Source organism: Lygodium microphyllum, chromosome 22, assembly GCF_053477565.2.
Source record: "Lygodium microphyllum isolate KBCC chromosome 22, Lygodium_microphyllum_v1.1.10, whole genome shotgun sequence".
Taxonomy (NCBI): domain Eukaryota; kingdom Viridiplantae; phylum Streptophyta; class Polypodiopsida; order Schizaeales; family Lygodiaceae; genus Lygodium; species Lygodium microphyllum.
This window is the reverse complement of record NC_141156.1, coordinates 99,553,230-99,571,197: the sequence shown is the minus strand read 5'-3', so window position 1 is coordinate 99,571,197 and position 17,968 is coordinate 99,553,230.

Below are 17,968 nucleotides of genomic sequence, written 5' to 3'. Positions count from 1 at the left end.
AGTGATTCCTTACAAATTTCTGCCACTCCTTCTTTAACCTTTTCTTCCTTTTATGATTTTTCCTATCCTTCCCTTCATCCACTCTTCCTTATTCCACTACCCTCTCCTAACACTTCTATATCTCAACCACCTCAGTTGGTTAGTGACTGTGACGGGTTTGATAATCAGATTTCCAGAAGAAGGGGATGGAGTTCGGATGATTACCTTACAGGACCGCAGATCAATTGGCCAGTAATTCCAGGAGAATGGACAGCTTCCAGTCAAGCTTATCAGAACTATGTTCATTTTGCTTAGCAGTATTCACAGTCTGCAGATCCCTCAGTGAGATTAACTGCTCACTTTGCTTGGTACCTGGCGTATATGCATAGGCACTCTCATAATGATTCCAAGCCTATTCCAAAGTTGTGCATGAATGTCAATGTGAGCATTGATTCCCAGCAGCTGGATATATTGTATTTTCATGCCCTTTGTTTGCCTAGCAGATACCTGGTCCTGTTGGAAAGGATGTGCTGTCTCTAGTTTTTTCAAAATCCTCCTAAAAACTTTGTAGATGAATCCTTGTCTATGGATCATTTCCAACAACATCAATCTTTTAAGAGGGATCATCTTCATTGATACCTTTCCAATGTATGGTGGAAGCTTTTTAATGAAAATCTCTCTTTTTGAAGGAGTCATTCAGATGGTTGTGTTGTGTATTAGTGTTTGTGTTGTGAGTTCATTTATGTCAAACTAGCGTGGTGGTTTCCTATTGGATTGGATTTCGTATACGAGTTACATTTTGGGAGATTTGTGGTGATGGGGTCGTGGATGCAGAATTGAAGTTGATGCTGATAAAGAAGAAGAAAACTCTTATATCCTTTATAAATTTGTTGTGATTTTTAGTTCGATCAGAAGTGTTAATGTATAAAGGGTTTTCCTTTCTTTGTCTTTTTATATCAGAACCATGTTATAAGTTGGGGTCGTGGTGGATGGATTCTTTTTGAAGAGATATTGAAGATCAAAGTTGAGCTTTTCCCTGAACTTGTATTCCCTTTTTCCTGGGTCGCGAGGACGCTTCCTTATTAAGTGTGGGGATATGTTGAGTGTTGAAATGACTTGTTTTTTGGCTGATTTTTATTGTTTTTGAGAGCTAAATGGTTGATTTTATGAGATGATTGATTGGTTTGGAAGTGGTTTGAGAGTATTTTGGATGATAATGATTGAGTTTTGGAAGATCATGATGATTATTGGTGGTTCTGTGATGTTCTGATAGGTTCTGTATACCTTCAGTTTTGCTCTGTTTTGGTCTGTTTTGTTTTGATTGTCTTCTGTAAGGAGGGATGGAGTATTGATTGATGAAGATTGAGATATTGTGAAAGCTTATTGAATGGTTTGTGAGAGCTTGGAATGGGTTGAGAATGAGTTATGAGGTTTTGATGACCTTCTGTAAACTTCTGTAGATCTTTTGTAGAGCCTCTGTTTCTATTTCTGTTCTGTTCTGTTCTGTACTGTAGCTGTTCTGGTACTGTTCTGTGACTGTTCTGTATGCTTCTGTATGTGTTCTGGTGGATAAGAGTGTAGCTTGGGAAAGTTTTCTAGCCTTGGAAAGAGGTGAATACAAGTGCAAAAGAGCTGAAAGAAGTGGAAGAAGTAGCTGCTAAAGACTCAAGTGAAGACTAGAGTGAAGTGACAGTAGTGAGCTATGAAAGGACACTGTAGTGGCTCTGGTGACTCTTCATATCAGACATACCTCTTGGGAGGGGTATCCACGACCTAAGAGGGATTATTGAGAGTGATTTTGAGAGATTGTAGTGAGGATATGATGTATTATTGATTAAGAGAGAGAGAGAGAGAGTCAGAGATAGCCAATTCTACTCAAACAGAGTGATTGTATATGAGAGATTGAGAGAGAAGACTATGAAGATATTGAAGATGAATACTATGTGATGTATTTCCATTCAAAGATGGTGTATTCCTTTGCTTTCTTTGTTCTATTGATGTATTTTATGAAGATATTGAAGAATATGGTTGATTCTATTAAAAACCGTGGGAGATCTACATGATGCTGTATGAAGATTTGTTGTGCCTGGTGTTCTTTTCTTCATTGTGATCATATGAAACATGATAAACAAGCTTGTTGATGTTACAAGATAGATTTTCTTGTAAGAGAATTCCCTTTTTCTTGGTGTTCCTCTCAGGGCTCCATTTTTCTTGCAAGAGAATTCCCTTTTTCTTGGTGTCCCTCTCGGGGCTCCATGTTTAAACATGGAGCCCCGAGAGGAACACCAAGAAAAAGGGAATTCTCTTGCAAGAAAATCTATCTTGTAACATCAACAAGCTTGTTTATCATGTTTCATATGATCACAATGAAGAAAAGAACACCAGGCACAACAAATCTTCATACAGCATCATGTAGATCTCCCACGGTTTTTAATAGAATCAACCATATTCTTCAATATCTTCATAAAATCCATCAATAGAACAAAGAAAGCAAAGGAATACACCATCTTTGAATGGAAATACATCACATAGTATTCATCTTCAATATCTTCATAGTCTTCTCTCTCAATCTCTCATATACAATCACTCTGTTTGAGTAGAATTGGCTATCTCTGACTCTCTCTCTCTCTCTTAATCAATAATATATCATATCCTCACTACAATATCTCAAAATCACTCTCAATAATCCCTCTTAGGTCGTGGATACCCCTCCCAAGAGGTATGTCTGATATGAAGAGTCACCAGAGCCACTACAGTGTCCTTTCATAGCTCACTACTGTCACTTCACTCTAGTCTTCACTTGAGTCTTTAGCAGCTACTTCTTCCACTTCTTTCAGCTCTTTTGCACTTGTATTCACCTCTTTCCAAGGCTAGAAAACTTTCCCAAGCTACACTCTTATCCACCAGAACACATACAGAAGCATACAGAACAGTCACAGAACAGTCACAGAACAGCTACAGTACAGAACAGAACAGAACAGAAACAGAAACAGAGGCTCTACAGAAGATCTACAGAAGTTTACAGAAGGTCATCAAAACCTCATAACTCATTCTCAACCCATTCCAAACTCTCACAAACCATTCAATAAGCTTTCACAATATCTCAATCTTCATCAATCAATACTCCATCACTCCTTACAGAAGACAATCAGAACAAAACAGACCAAAACAGAGCAAAACAGAGCAAAACAGGAGGTATACATAACCAATCAGAATCTATCAGAACATCACAGAACCACCAATAATCATCATGATCTTCCAAAACTCAATCATTATCATCCAAAACACTCTCAAACCACTTCCAAACCAATCAATCATCTCATAAAATCAACCATTCAGCTCTCAAAAACAACAAAAATCAGCCAAAAAACAAGTCATTTCAACACTCAACAACTACATTGTTCTAGACTGCATTGTTATGTTTTTCCTGAGGAAGGTTAAAATTCACAATCTTGGTGGAAGGAAGAACCTTCTCTTTTGGAACTGCGGGTTCTCATTTCTTTGCTCGCATTATTGCGACCACTTCCAATTCCACTAAATTGGAAGCAGGTTCTTAGGTCTTCTGTTGGGTATCAAAAGTAGATTTCACAGGGGCTGGACTTGGACAATCTTTTGCAGTGTGGCATTCTCCTTTGCATCCATTGCATAAGGGCTTGTAATCCATAGATCTTCTAGGGTTTGGATGATTCGGTGAGTTATGACCATTTTCTCCACATTTGTAACATTCCACCTCTAATCTCTGACCACTGCCAGCAGATTGTCGTCCTCTGTAACTTTGAGAGGGAAACCTCCTTGGACCAAAATTAGGAACAAACTCCCTAGGCTTTGGTCCAATGTCCTGTATTGTCATTTTGGATTAGAGCAAGTTGAATCTTGCATCTTCATATTTCTTTCTTTGTTCGTGCATCTCTTTTAGAGAGCAAATATCCTATGTATAGTTCTTCCTAAAATAGTATGAATATAAGGCTCCAAGAATGGTTGATTTTTGGGTACATTCAGTGGCTAAATGTCCCCCTTGATGGCACTTTCTACAACATGTATTCACCTTCAACGCTTGTAGCTACTTTGTAATCACATCTATAAGCTCTTTATTGATACTTGCCATTGAATTGGATAGGTAGTCCTTCAAATTTTCACCTCTTCGAGTACTCATTGTAGGGTTTTGGGAAGCTTCTATAATTACTGCATACACAGATTGGGTTGATCCAGGAGGTTCTCTGTTTTGGTTCTGATTCATAGCTCTTGTTGAGACTTGGGGTTGTTGATTCCAGTGGGTAGGATTTCACTATTGTTGAATTGCCATTGGAGGAACTATTTGAGACCAATGCTGTTGTGGTTGAACCATCATTTGAGGCATTTTAATCTGCAGCCACTATGGATTAGGTGCATTGTATTGTGCCACTATTTACATCTGGGGATAGGGATAGGGAACTATCCCTGGGACTACATTTGGTGGGTATACCAGTCTTGGCATGGGAGAAGGTAAGACTCCTCTTCTTGAGGTCATTGACAACCTTGCTTCAACTTCGCCATACATTCTTGCACCTTCCACTATAGCTTGCAGATTGACTGGTCTTCTCAATTCCAAAAACTTGCAAACTTCTGGTTGTAGGCCTCTGAGGAACACTCCTTTTTGGATGCCTTCATCCAAATGATGATTGGTCCATCTCTTCAGGATGGATTCCATTTGCGAGACATAAGCTTCTACTCTTTTGCCAGAGGATTGAGTTAGGTTCATGAACTCCTCTTGCATCCTCTCTTCAAAACTTTCATGCCTAAATTTAGTGAGGAAGGCCACCCATGTGCCAAAAGTTCCTCTAGCTTGTCTCTCATACCACTAAAACGCTACATCCTTGAAAGTGGCGGGGAATATTGCTAGCCAATGCTTGGGTGTTCTGGCATTGTTAGCTACACATGCTACCATAAACTCTAGTACATGAAGATCAGAGTCTTCATCGTACTCTCCCTTAAAAATTGGTAGTGGGACTACATTTGCTGGCCTATCCATCAATATTTCTAGGACAAATCTGACTAGGAAGGGGACCTTGAGTCTGTTAGAAATGCGGGATCTAGAGCATGACATAACCGGAAGCTATGGAGGATGGAAGGAGAAGTGTAGACTCATGATGGAATGGACACTGTTTGTTACACAAGTGAATTAGGTTCCAAGATTGAGACTTGGACTCATAAACACAATCTTGTGTATGTGGACAATGACATTGACACTTTACTGAAATGAAAAGAGTACTATCATTTCATTAAGAAAGGAAGCAAGTACAATGCTTTATAGGAAAGTAGGAAACTGCAGTAGGCACCATTGTGCATATGGGATAAGTTAGTCTGCATATCCTTGACCCTGAGACTCCATACAAAGAGGCTGTTTGAGTGTGATTGCTGATTCTCAACACCCCTCCTCAATCACAACTAGTAAAGGCACAAAGTGTGTAGAGGCTGTAATGAGAACCACCTGCAAAGTGTGGGCATACCACAGACATGGCAAAACACCAGAGGCTGTCGCAGAAAAAGCTAAGTGTGGGTACCATAAACATGGTGGACATCCAGAGGCTGTAACAGGGGCCTCACAAAGTGTACAGGGACTGTAATGCCAAGTTACATAAGGAGTTTACATAGCTTATGGCAGGAAGCATTAGGGCAAGGAAAAATACAAGGCTATTAAAACAGTCTATCAGAATTATGAGAGTACAAGGACTGATGAGTCTTGTCCTTCCGATCCTGGTGATCTTCATCTTCTTCTTCCTTTGCTTCATTTTCTTCTTCTTCTTTGACTGCGACTAGATAGGACTTTTGGGATCTCTTTCTTGCGTGGCAGAACTTCTCGGTGTGTCCGGTCCTTTTGCAGAAGTCACAAAAGAGCTGATCTTTCTTGCCTTTGTACCTGTTGCCAACATATAATGCATGCTCATCTCTAGAGGTACTTGGTTCTTCTTTAGTTTTTAGCTTCTTTTCTTCTTCTAACAGTGATGCCTGGATATCAACAAGTTCAGGATTTGGCATGTTGATTAGAGTTGTTGATACATTATTATATTCAGGGGGCAAGCTCTTAAGTAGAACACCGATGCAAACATCTTCATCCATTTTAATGTTGATTCCTGCAAGTTGGGTTAGGAGTCCTTCCATGTAATTAAGATGTGTGGCAAGTGATGTGCTGGATTTCATTTCAAGCCTGAAGAATTCAATTAGGAGACCATACTTTGATGATTTAGATTGTGCACCGAACAGGGTGTCAAGTCTTTTCCATGTATCCTGTGAGGTCTCACAGTTATCCACGTGATGGATATAACTGTCATCTAGCTCCAATTTGATAATGGCCTAGGCTCTGTCATCATTCTTTTGCCAAGTAGTTGCAAGGTCCGCGTCCCGCGGTTTCTTCTCTTTGCCATTTGTGATGGCCCAGAGACCCTTCTTCATCAGGATGAGCTTGATGCGGGTTTGCCAAGTGTGGAATCCGACTCCTTTGAATCGAGCATTTGGCGAGTCTTTTCCCATGTTAGATTTATGGGAACAGTAGCAAATCAACTTCAAACTTTATTAGATTTGAGCAACAGAAGAATTGATTGAGAGACACAAGTGCTAAAAAACACTAACTGAGTGTCAATGAATACCAAATCTGCAAAAGTCTTTTACTCCAAGTGATCTTCCCCTTCTTGATTTGATGCTGATGCCTTCAGATCTGAGTGACAGTACTTTAACGAACTTCAGAGAGTATTTCTCAGTGATTAAAATCACTGTTGATAACTTCAGTGAGAGAAACAGTGAAAAATGTCAAGATTTTGAAGCTTTTGGCTATGGTGGAATTAGGGTTTCTGAGACAGGGGCCTGGTTTTTTGCTAATTGCAGGAGCTACAGTGCATCATTTTCAAAACTTTTTACATATCTAGGAAGCTTATGTCATGGGCTACCAAAGCCCCATGGAGATTGTCAACATCGTGGTCAGTATGCAGCGCGCAGTTGCCGCGAACAGAATCGGCACAGATCTGGACAGCGAGGTCGAATTTGAGCAATGCTGGAGCTGTAGATCATCAATGTTGGTGTTTAAAGTGACAAGAAGCTGCGTCCTGAGCCAAGGAACATTTCTCCAGAAGAAATCATGTTGAAATTCTGCCTGGTTGAAGAGTTATGGAAGCTCCAAGCAAGGTAGGTCCTGTCTGGCTATGGCAGACACAGAACAGAGATTGGGGATTTTCACAATGCTGAGCTCCAGATGGTCCAATGTCCTGGATTGATGTGATACAGGGAAGCTTTATGAGTTGGGGAATACTTTTCCAGAAGGAAGCTCCAAGAGATTTGACCTGTGGAGTGAGATATAAGCAGTTCAATCTGACAGGGTGCTGCTGGCTATGGCTGCCATGGAAGCTTCAGTGAGAGTAGAGTTGAGAAAAGAAGTCATACACTGACACTGAGCTGGATGGAGGTTCAGAAGAATCAAGAGAGGCTGGAGAAGCAATGCCATGCCCAACTGGGCTCTGATACCATGTTAGAAATGCGGGATCTAGAGCATGACATAATCGGAAGCTATGGAGGATGGAAGGAGAAGTGTAGACTCATGATGGAATGGACACTGTTTGTTACACAAGTGAATTAGGTTCCAAGATTGAGACTTGGACTCATAAACACAATCTTGTGTATGTGGACAATGACATTGACACTTTACTGAAATGAAAAGAGTACTATCATTTCATTAAGACAGGAAGCAAGTACAATGCTTTATAGGAAAGTAGGAAACTACGGTAGGCACCATTGTGCATATGGGATAAGTTAGCCTGCATATCCTTGACCCTGAGACTCCATACAAAGAGGCTGTTTGAGTGTGATTGCTGATTCTCAACAGAGTTGTCATGGGGACTTGTGTAAAGAGTGCTTTTAGGACGTCAAATGAGGCTTCTACTACAATCTCGTTCTTGGCCTTGATTCTTGCCTTCTCTCTTCTCATATACCTCTAGACTCGTTCTAGCGCTTGTCTCCTTATGGCATAATTCATGAGGGGGTTGGCTCCACTAAGTTGTTAGTGCTCCACAGAAGGATAATAGAAGGATTCAATCTTTGGAGGACTCTCTTGCCAACATTTCTTCTACTTTTTTATTTTCAACGTCTCTGAATTTTGCTTTCATACCATTATAGAGGGGGAGATATTCCATTCTAAAAATATCAAAACTCATTCTTCTAAGGATCATTGTTGTGCCATCATCATAATAATGCCAGCTTTTGATGATTTCAATAGTGTATGTTGTGAAGAATACTCTATCCACCTTCCAGTGAGTTGCTAATTGAACAAACATGAGATTGTCAGTGCACCAGGCATCCCACATGTCCTGCTATTGAGCATCCACAAACAAATTTTAACTCTTTTCTTTCTTGTTTTTGTGAACCTCCACTGACCACGACTCTTGAAGCTTCTTCATGATCTCCCACTTGATGATGTCTAGAAACTTCTCAATGAATGCCAAATCTTCCATGGATGGTCATTCTCTTTATTTTTGCACTTCAGTTTGTTCCCAAACAATTTGTCACCAAGATGCATGTCTCTATTACTTCAACTGAAAGATGAAATATTCCACCACATAGAGCTTCCATCATGATGGTAATATGTTTCTGCCATTGTGGGATGAACTTCTTGTGGAAAGTGGATTTGGCAATAATAATCTCTAACTCTTCAGTGAGAAAGAAGGAACTTTGTAAACATCCATTGAATTCTTCTCTTCTTGGCAATGCCATTTCCTTCATTTTCAGCCTCTTTTGATGCTTGTTGATGGCAATTTTCCCCATCTGTGCACAAAAAACCTGGAGCCCCAAGAGAGACACCAAGGAAAAGGGATTTCTAATGCAAGAAAATCTATCTTGTAACATCAAAAAGATTTTTTTTCATTCTTTAGACAACCATAACAAGGAAAATAACAAAACTTCACGCGGCATCATAGTAAATATCTCCCACGGATTTGATAGAATCAACCATAATCTTCAACATCTTCATAGAATCTATCAAAACTAACAAAAAAACAAAAGAATACACCACTTTAAAATGGAAATAATCACATAGTATTCATCTTCATTGTCTTCATAGTTTTCTCTCACAATCTCTTATAGAAGGATACATTGTTTTGATAGAATTGGCTATCTCTAACTCTCTCTTTCTCTCTCAATAAATAGTACATCATCTCCTCACTAAAATACTCAATAATCACTCATAATAATCCTTATTAGGTCGTGGATGCCCCTTCCAAGAGGTGTGTCTGATATGAAAGGTTACTAGAGCCACTATAGTGACTCTTCATAGCTCAACACTGTCACTTCACTCCAGTCTTCTCTTGAGTCTTCAACAGCTACTTCTTCCACTTTCTTTGAGCTCTTTCAAACTTACATTCACCTCTTTCTAAGCTAGAAAAATATTCCAAAATCACACATACATTCTACATAACACTTATAGAAGCATACAGATCATAACATAACAGGAACATAGGCTCTATAGAAGCTCATCAGAGGGTTATAGAAGGTCAACAAAAAACATTAGAACCTCATAAATCATACTAAAACCATCCCAAACTATAAAAAAAAATTCAATACACTTTCAAAAGACCTCAAACTTCACCAATCATCAATCCATGCTTCATACAGAAGAAAATCAGAATAAAACAGAAGCTAAACAAAAGGTATCAAAACCAATCAGAACCTCAACAGAACCTATCAGAATATCACAGAGCCTCATATTTTTATTGAGAATCATCATGAGCTTCCAAAAAATAATCAATATCATCCAAAACACTCTCAAAAACTTCCAAAATAACTAATTATCACTCAAAATCCATAAAAAATCAACCATTCAAAAACAACAAAAATCAACCAAAACATCTAGTCATTTTCACATTCAATAGATGTAGATGCTTTAAACAAAATATTGCATAAGACCTTCGACATAAATGACTTGGGGAATATTGGTCACATTCTTGGTATGCGCATTATACGAGATCGAGACAAAAAGATATCCAATTGTCTCAAAAGAAATATATCGGGAAGATTATGGAGCATTCCCATGTGGAGAAGGGGAAGGCTATTAGTGTTATGTTGTCTACATAATTGAAACTTAGTAAAATGAACAAGTTAAAATCAAATGAGTAAAAAGATGAAATGGCTAAGGTTCCTTATGCATCCCAATTGGTAGCTTGATGTATGCCATGGTTGGTACACATCCAAGAATTGTCTATGTAGTGGGAGTGGCTAGCAAGTATATATGGAAAACCCTAGCAAGAAGCATTGAGAGGTGGTAAAGAGTATCACGAGATACTTGAGCAACACTTAGTATCTATATGTGCATATGCTTTTGAATGAAGGATGCATCTATTCTTTGATATGTAGATGTTGATTTTGTTAGGGAGTGTAGACTTTTAAGGGGTCTACTACTACAGGTTTCATCTTTACTTTCACAAGTGGTGGAGTGTTTTAGGTCTCTTTATTAGGGAGGTGCTTGATGCCATTGAGATTTTTAAGGTCCATAAAAATGATTAGATATTCTCATGAAGAGTCTATCTTTTCTTCACTTTGCATTCTGTAGAGTGTTGATGGGCATTGGATAGAATCTTCACTTTCTTTTATATTCCCATGAAGTCACATTGGCATGTAAGTGGAAGGTTATTGGGGTTAAGACCAAAGGCCTATAGCCATATGGGCACAGCTTTTATAGATACATGTTTTAAAGACATATATAAGTGAAGAAAATAAATAATAAGGATATCTTAAATTTTTATACCCATGTAACTCTCTTGTGTTATTTTCTCTCAACACTCCTGCACTTCATAGCTTTAGCTTGCATGCCACCATTTCTTCCCTCTCAACTCATTCATCAAAATTTGCCATATCATGAAGTTGAGCTTCAAGGATTGTATGGATCTCTACAATATCTTTATCCTCCTCTTTCATGTTTGTAATGTTGCTCTCAGATCATTCTTCTACTAGCTTTGGGATGACTTAGCTATCCACATATCCTTATGCTAATAAAAGTCATTCTTTTTCTTCAAATTAATAAATTTTTGACCTTGCAGTATTGCCCAACATCTGAGGCTTTCTTCAATCCATCTAAATTGCAATTGGATAGATTTCTTTGATCTTGAACAATATATCTTAAAACCACTCTGATCATGCAACCCAAACCTTGTCTTAATTATCTCAGCTTTGCCAGTTTACCTAAATCCCACATGTCTTGCCATCTCCTTACTCTCTTTGGAGACATTGCTACCATAGAAAGCATTAACTTAGCCATGGTTGGACACTAATCATGTTGAAAGGATGCACATTGTCACCATATCTATTGATTTAATTATCCATCCTTTCTACTATTATTATCCCCACTCCATTGTAGGTCAGATGCCTTCCAAATTTTAAATTTTATCTATGTTATTTCTAATTGTTTCAACTTGATCTTAATACCTTTGTGGAATAGAGCATTCCACACATCCTAGTTTAGCTACTTGCCACTTCAAAGGTTGGCCTCAACCACCCACATTCTTAGTAATTACCCATGGTTGAGTAGATCCTAACCCCTTTATCAATTTGAGGACTTTCAAAAATAAATCACAATAGGATCAAATGATTACAAGAGCAATACTTTGGATTATCATAAGTGTAACTACAAGGCCAAGGGCCCATTGTCTTATCTTGTAAATTTTCCATGAACCACTTAAACCTTTGGGCTAGTGTAATTTGGATAGAAATTGGGGCACTAAGGTACCTTAGTACCTATGCTTAATAACCATCCCTAGTACTTTATTTTAAACCCATACTCTTAAAGTGGACATGGGTCATCGTTCAAGTTGAGTATCAAGAGCTCAATTTTCTCTTTACCTATCCTTTGGGACCATTTATCTTAAATCCATCTGATTGAAGTGGACCTAGGTCAACATCCCATTCAAGTTTCAACAACCCTTTGGGCTAGTGTAATTTGGACAACGATTGGGGCACTGAGGTAGTTTAGTACCTATGCTTAATAATCATCCCTAGGAAACTATTTTAGATCCATACTCCTGAAGTGGACTTGGGTCATCGTTCAAGTTGGGTATCAAGAGCTCTATTTTCTCTTTACATATCCTTTGGGAACATCCCTAGACTTGATTGCAACCAACTCACTTGCGACCAACTTGTTTGCAACCTTAGACTCGCTTGGGACCAACTTCCTTCTTGCCACCACATACTCCTTCCAAGATAGTTGAAGGGAATCACCTACACAACCTTTCTTCATGGTTCTAACATTGGTGGATGATTCATCGACTAGCATAGGGGAGTGCTTGTGATTCACAAAAACAACCAACATCCCTTCATCTTGCTAGTCACACAAATGTTGCTCAAAAACCTTAACATAGACATGGAGAGAGAGGGGGGAATAAGGGAGCATGGCACTCAACAACTAATGAAACACAAATATCCCTTGCCTCCATATGTAGATTTCCCCCATTCTTATACATTGGAACTCCCTCTTTCCTAGTCCTCAGACCTCCCACTCTCCATTTTCTCTTGACTTGCTCCCCTGTGTGCTTTACCCCATCTCTCTACTAGCTTTCTCATTTTGGGAAACCCATGCTCAATGTATTTGATATGTTTGGACACACTTCTATTATTTTAGAAGCTTTAACCACTTAGTTGATGAATACCTCTCACATAGCCTCTTGTACGTGAACACGAGATCCATTTACGATGAATACACAAAACATACCCTCAACAATGAAGGACTCTCATAACACACTCCATGATCCAAAATGCACCTTATAGGTTCTCAATCCGCTACAGTCTTCATCATGCTAGATAAGAGCATGGTAAAGAGTGAGAGAGAGCATGAGAAAATATGGGAGGGTTCACCCTCTTAGTCCCTCACCCTCACCCTCACTCTCACTCTCTTTCTCTCAACTCACCTCTCTCTCTCACACAATGTAAAAGTAGGAAGGCAAGAACCAAAAGTTTGCACACACATGAATAGCCTTTTCCATTGTTTTTTAACCTTTTTATATTTAAGTGAGGTTAGTAGTTTTCCAATAACCTTGGGCATCCTTTCCATCTTTTGCACCAAAGAGAATTATTTTCCCTTGCATGCACTTAAATCCATATTCTTATGTTCATCTCTCATTTACAACAAGTGATATCTTTTCTCTAAGCATAATAATTTCCAAAAATTTGAGATCTACGTATTCTTCTCTTTCTTCACGCTTCAAGTCTTCAAACTAGTTAACATTTTCCCCTCCTAATGGAGTACCAGTTCCATAGCACTTACACCGAAGAAGCATGATGTGGTTGGCAAGAAGTGCTAGGTCAGTTATGAAGAGATCTAGAGAGCCAACTTTCTATGAAATTATAAGGGAAAAATGCCATGTGTAATGAAGAGGAAAATGGTGGTTGCTAGAGGTGGAGGAAGTCATAGGAAGTATGAAGTATGGGCCATTGATGTTAATAGTTCTTCATGCACTCTATGTACCTGTCATGATGCTCTCCCTGAGGATGTGGCTACTTGTCCTAGTGATGTGCAATGCCCTTGCAATGTAACTAAGAGATGCATCGAGTTCTAAGAAACATTGTCCCACACTTAAGGACCTATTTTGTGAAAGGTTAGTATGTTGTGCTACCCTAGAATGACAAGTCTACCAAGCAAGTTTGTGATGTCCCACCCTTGATGTGCCTTGGGGTTGTGACGTGGAGGAGTAGGTTAGGGTGCCCCCTAGGTGCTATGAGGGTTTCATGTGCTTCTCTTTTTCTTTTCTCTTTTTAAATGAATAATCTTGACATGCATTTTCACTACTTAGGGACGAGCCCGAGTGCATACTAGAGGCATCATTTACTATGCATATACATCTTTAGTGAAGTGCACATAGAAAATCTACCATTTACCATATCTGTCAAGGACTCGATAAAATAGATAGGTAGTGGTATGGCATAGAGGCAAAGCCATATCATAGCCACTCAATTAGTCCTAGCATTTATCTTATAGTATTCCACATTTTCAGACGCATGCCAGGTTCTTACATGCACCGAGAGGAGAGGCTTGTTGCGGTTCTTCTTTTGTGATCATTTTTTGTTTTCAATACCATCCACCATTTAGTTGTAGATAGTGTCAGCGGTATCTTTTTGTGCATGCTCAGCTCCTATGTTGGCAGTGTTGCACATACTTTCAATGTTACGATACCACTACCATGCAGGATGCTATAGGCTACACTTATTAGCGCCATGATTATGATAGTATATTCTCACCTGAGCATGGTGTCAGTCCAGGGTGGGTAGAGAGTAGCAAAATTTTCCCGATATCAAGCTATTGTTTATCGTTTTACTCCATCATATCCCAATGATCAAGTAAATGTTAGTTGTCCCTATTGGGATTATATCTGTTGTTGTATGGATGCGATCGAGGGCTACTCTTTAGGATGTTTACCAGTGGCAATTATGCCCTATTATGATGATGCAATTGCGGCTCCGCTCCATGTTGCGATGGAGGTTTTTAGCGATGCACTTGATAGCTAGTCTATGCCATCTAATGTGTCTATGCTGGAGGCTATTCATGAGTGTCCTATATCTGATGGTTTAGTTGTTATGTTTGACTTAGATAGTGTGGATGATTTTTGGATTAGGGTTATTGTTTGCAGTAGAAGATCTTAGGGGGTTTGAAGATTTTAGTTTAGCTCTTTTGTTTTCTTAGAGTTGTTTGGAACAAGCACCTACGAAACAGAATCTAAGTTTTCTACCTTTATTCATCTCTTGTAGTGATATGGATCTGTGTCTTGACACAAAGAAGGCTCATGATGGTAGGCTTATCATTTTGGTGCTATATGTTGATGACACAATGATTGATGGAAGTGATTACCATGATGAGCTTTATGATTTAAAGACTCAGCTCCAGAAGAGATTTTAGATGAAGGACATAGGGCATGACTCTCATATACTTGGTATGTACATTACCTTCTCATACAAAGTTTGGTTAGGAAAATTATCTCTAGTTAGATGATGAGAGGACCAAGATGGCCAAGATCCCATATGCGTCCATGGTGGATAACTTGATATATACCATGATGGCCACTAAATTTGACATAGCATTTGTAGTGGGAGTTGTGGCTCGTTATATGCAGACACTTAGTAGGTGATATTGGCAATTCATAAAGGGTATCATGGGATACTAGTATACTATAGATATATGTATTTGTTATGGTGACTAGGATACTAGAGTCATGGGCTATACGGACTCTGACTATGTAGGACATGTAGATAGTAGGAAGTCCAACTCAAGTTATCTCTTCACGTTTACAAGAGATGTTATTTCTTAGAAGTCTAGAGTATAGAAATCTATGGCCTTGTCTACTATCAAGAGTGAGAACATTGTAGACATTAAGACTTGTAAAAAGGAGGCCCTATAGCTAGGCTGACTGTGGTATGACTATGACTTATACATTACATTCAGACTCTACGAGTGCCATTCAGTTGGCACGTAATTCAATATTCCATGCAAGGATAAGTAAATTGAGGTCCATTATCAATTCATTAGAGAGGTGATTGAGGACAAGCAGACAATTGATGTATATGCAAATATCATCTATGAAACACTTTCGACCATGTCTAGAGTATGTCTTTTAAGACCTCACACATGAGATTTCTAAAGGTCATATGATCATAGAAGATGTTTCACATGAAGACTCACATGAGGAGAATCTCCTTTAAGTTGAATCTACTTCTACCTATGATGAGCCACACAACTATGAAAAGTACTCCCATGATGAGTTTTATGATCCCATGGATGGGTCTTCTTGTAAGGTAGGTGGATTTTATACATATGATTCTTTGGAATATATTTTTCCTCCTATAATTTGCTCCATCTCTCATGACGCATAGACTAGTAGCAAAGGATAAAATACCCCAAGGATCAAAGGAAAAATAAATGTAAGATCTACTCATATTATTATTGATATAGGCAACACACATAGCTTTGTAAATAGGAAGTCTCTTGAAAGACTAATGGTAGTCCTGAAAGTATCCCAACTCTCACACAAGGTGACCAACAAGAATGTAGCCTTTACTAAATCATAAAACACAATCTCTTGAGATTTTAGTTGGTTGAAAATCATGTGAAGATCATTGAGGTAATTGGACATAAAATCCCCCTCCTCGATGCATAGAGATCAATGAGCTTTTTAAGCCAATAAACCAACAAGACTGCCCTTTTTTTTCATACAAGTCATTAAGCTTTTTCCATATACCATATGCAACTACTATTCTTTTACATAAAAATACACAAACTTAGAAAATTTCAATATAATAGTATAGGATGCCAACTCATCCAATTTCCTCCCATACATCTTTATCCATGTCTCCAAGCTTAATCCCACAAGCATTTGATCAATTTCACTTGCTTCCTCTAGACTAATATAAGAAAATTTTACTCCATCAAGGTTTTAACCCCAATTCAAGATGGAGAAAAAGAAGTCCAAGAAAACTCCAAATGCAGACACAAAGGAAGGAGCATGAAGGGAAATGGCCAAAAGCACAAGGGTGTCCTCAAGAGCCAAGCCAAAGGAAAAAGTGCATTTTTAAATGCAAAGCACCCATAACACTTTTGTAAAAGAGCACCGAGCTCCCTCCATGCAAATTGTAAAGGGTAGAAGGGCATAGGTAAAGAGAAAGGGCAACTAGAAGGAAATGGGAAAAGATTGCCATAATGGCTGGAAGTCATGTAGAAAAGGGGATGGATGCCCAAAGGGATAAGGGCTTTGTATATAAACTCAAAAAGTGAATGAGAAGCTTATTCTTTGGTGTGTGGAAAAAATGGACTCTTCTTTTTCTCTTCTTCTCTTCTCTTTGCTTGCTTGAGTGTCCTTGACAGAGGGAGTGTGAGAGTGTGAGGGAGTGAGAGTGTAAGGGTGAGGGATCAAGGAGAAGAAGCTCTCCATCATCTCTTCTCTTCTTCTCTTCTCTTCTCTTCTCTTGTCTTGCATGTGGCTATGGAGGATGGAGCTTGAAGGTGGAGGCTTGAGGTTGCTTAAGCTCACATCATGAATCCTAGAGCTACCGGTTTGCTTGAGTGAGGAGGCAACTCAATTGAGCATCGAGGTAAGCTCACTACACTTGTAGAGAGGGATAGTGCATCCCCTATGTGAGAGGTAGCCATTAGTGCCATGCTTGAAACACTTGAACAAGAAGCGGTCCATGGGTCTTGGAGGTCGAGCGTGATCTTCCAACACAAGCTTTTCAATATTGAACAATCCATTCTCTGAACTTGATGAAGAAGCTATAATGACTTGCATACCAAAACAACAAGATATAGCCAATTGCAAGCTCAAAACAGACCAATTTTCTATAATATAGTGTCCAACAAAGCCAAGCAATGGCTATCCAAATATCGAACTAGCATAAAACCAATGTAAAAAATGCATTTTTGCACTCCCAAAGTCATATGAATTTTCTACAAGCTATCCCAAGTATTCTGACTATCGAAGAATAGGTACATGTTAACTACCTTTAAAAATCAATTTAAGCTTGCATTATGTAATGGGCCATAGGAACCCTCCCTTGGAATTTTAAAAGAAAAATATTTTTTTTCATTAAGTTCAAAAAATTTTTACTCCCTCTCTCTCCCCACCGACAGCACGTCGGGGGGGAGGGGGAGAGAGAGAGTGGGAGTGGTGGATGATGGGGAGGAAGGCATGCAACCTCCAGGTGGAGGGGTGGCCATGCCACCTACCTCCTCCCCTCCCCTATATAAGGGGAAGCTTCTCAAAAAAGACAGGAGGCTACGTTGCCACCCTTCCACCCTATAAGCTACTGCGATTGCCACCCTCCCCCATCAGTTGGTGTGCAGGGCCTTGGGGCCTCCGACTGTAGGCTCTTCCCCCTCCTCACTTGGCAGCAGTCCAAGGCTATGGCCCCCATCCTTACGCCACCCCCACCACTTGGTACGTCAAGCGTTGCGTACTCCTCTTTGGGCCTTCCGACTGGGCGATTCCCCCTCCCCCCCCAGAGA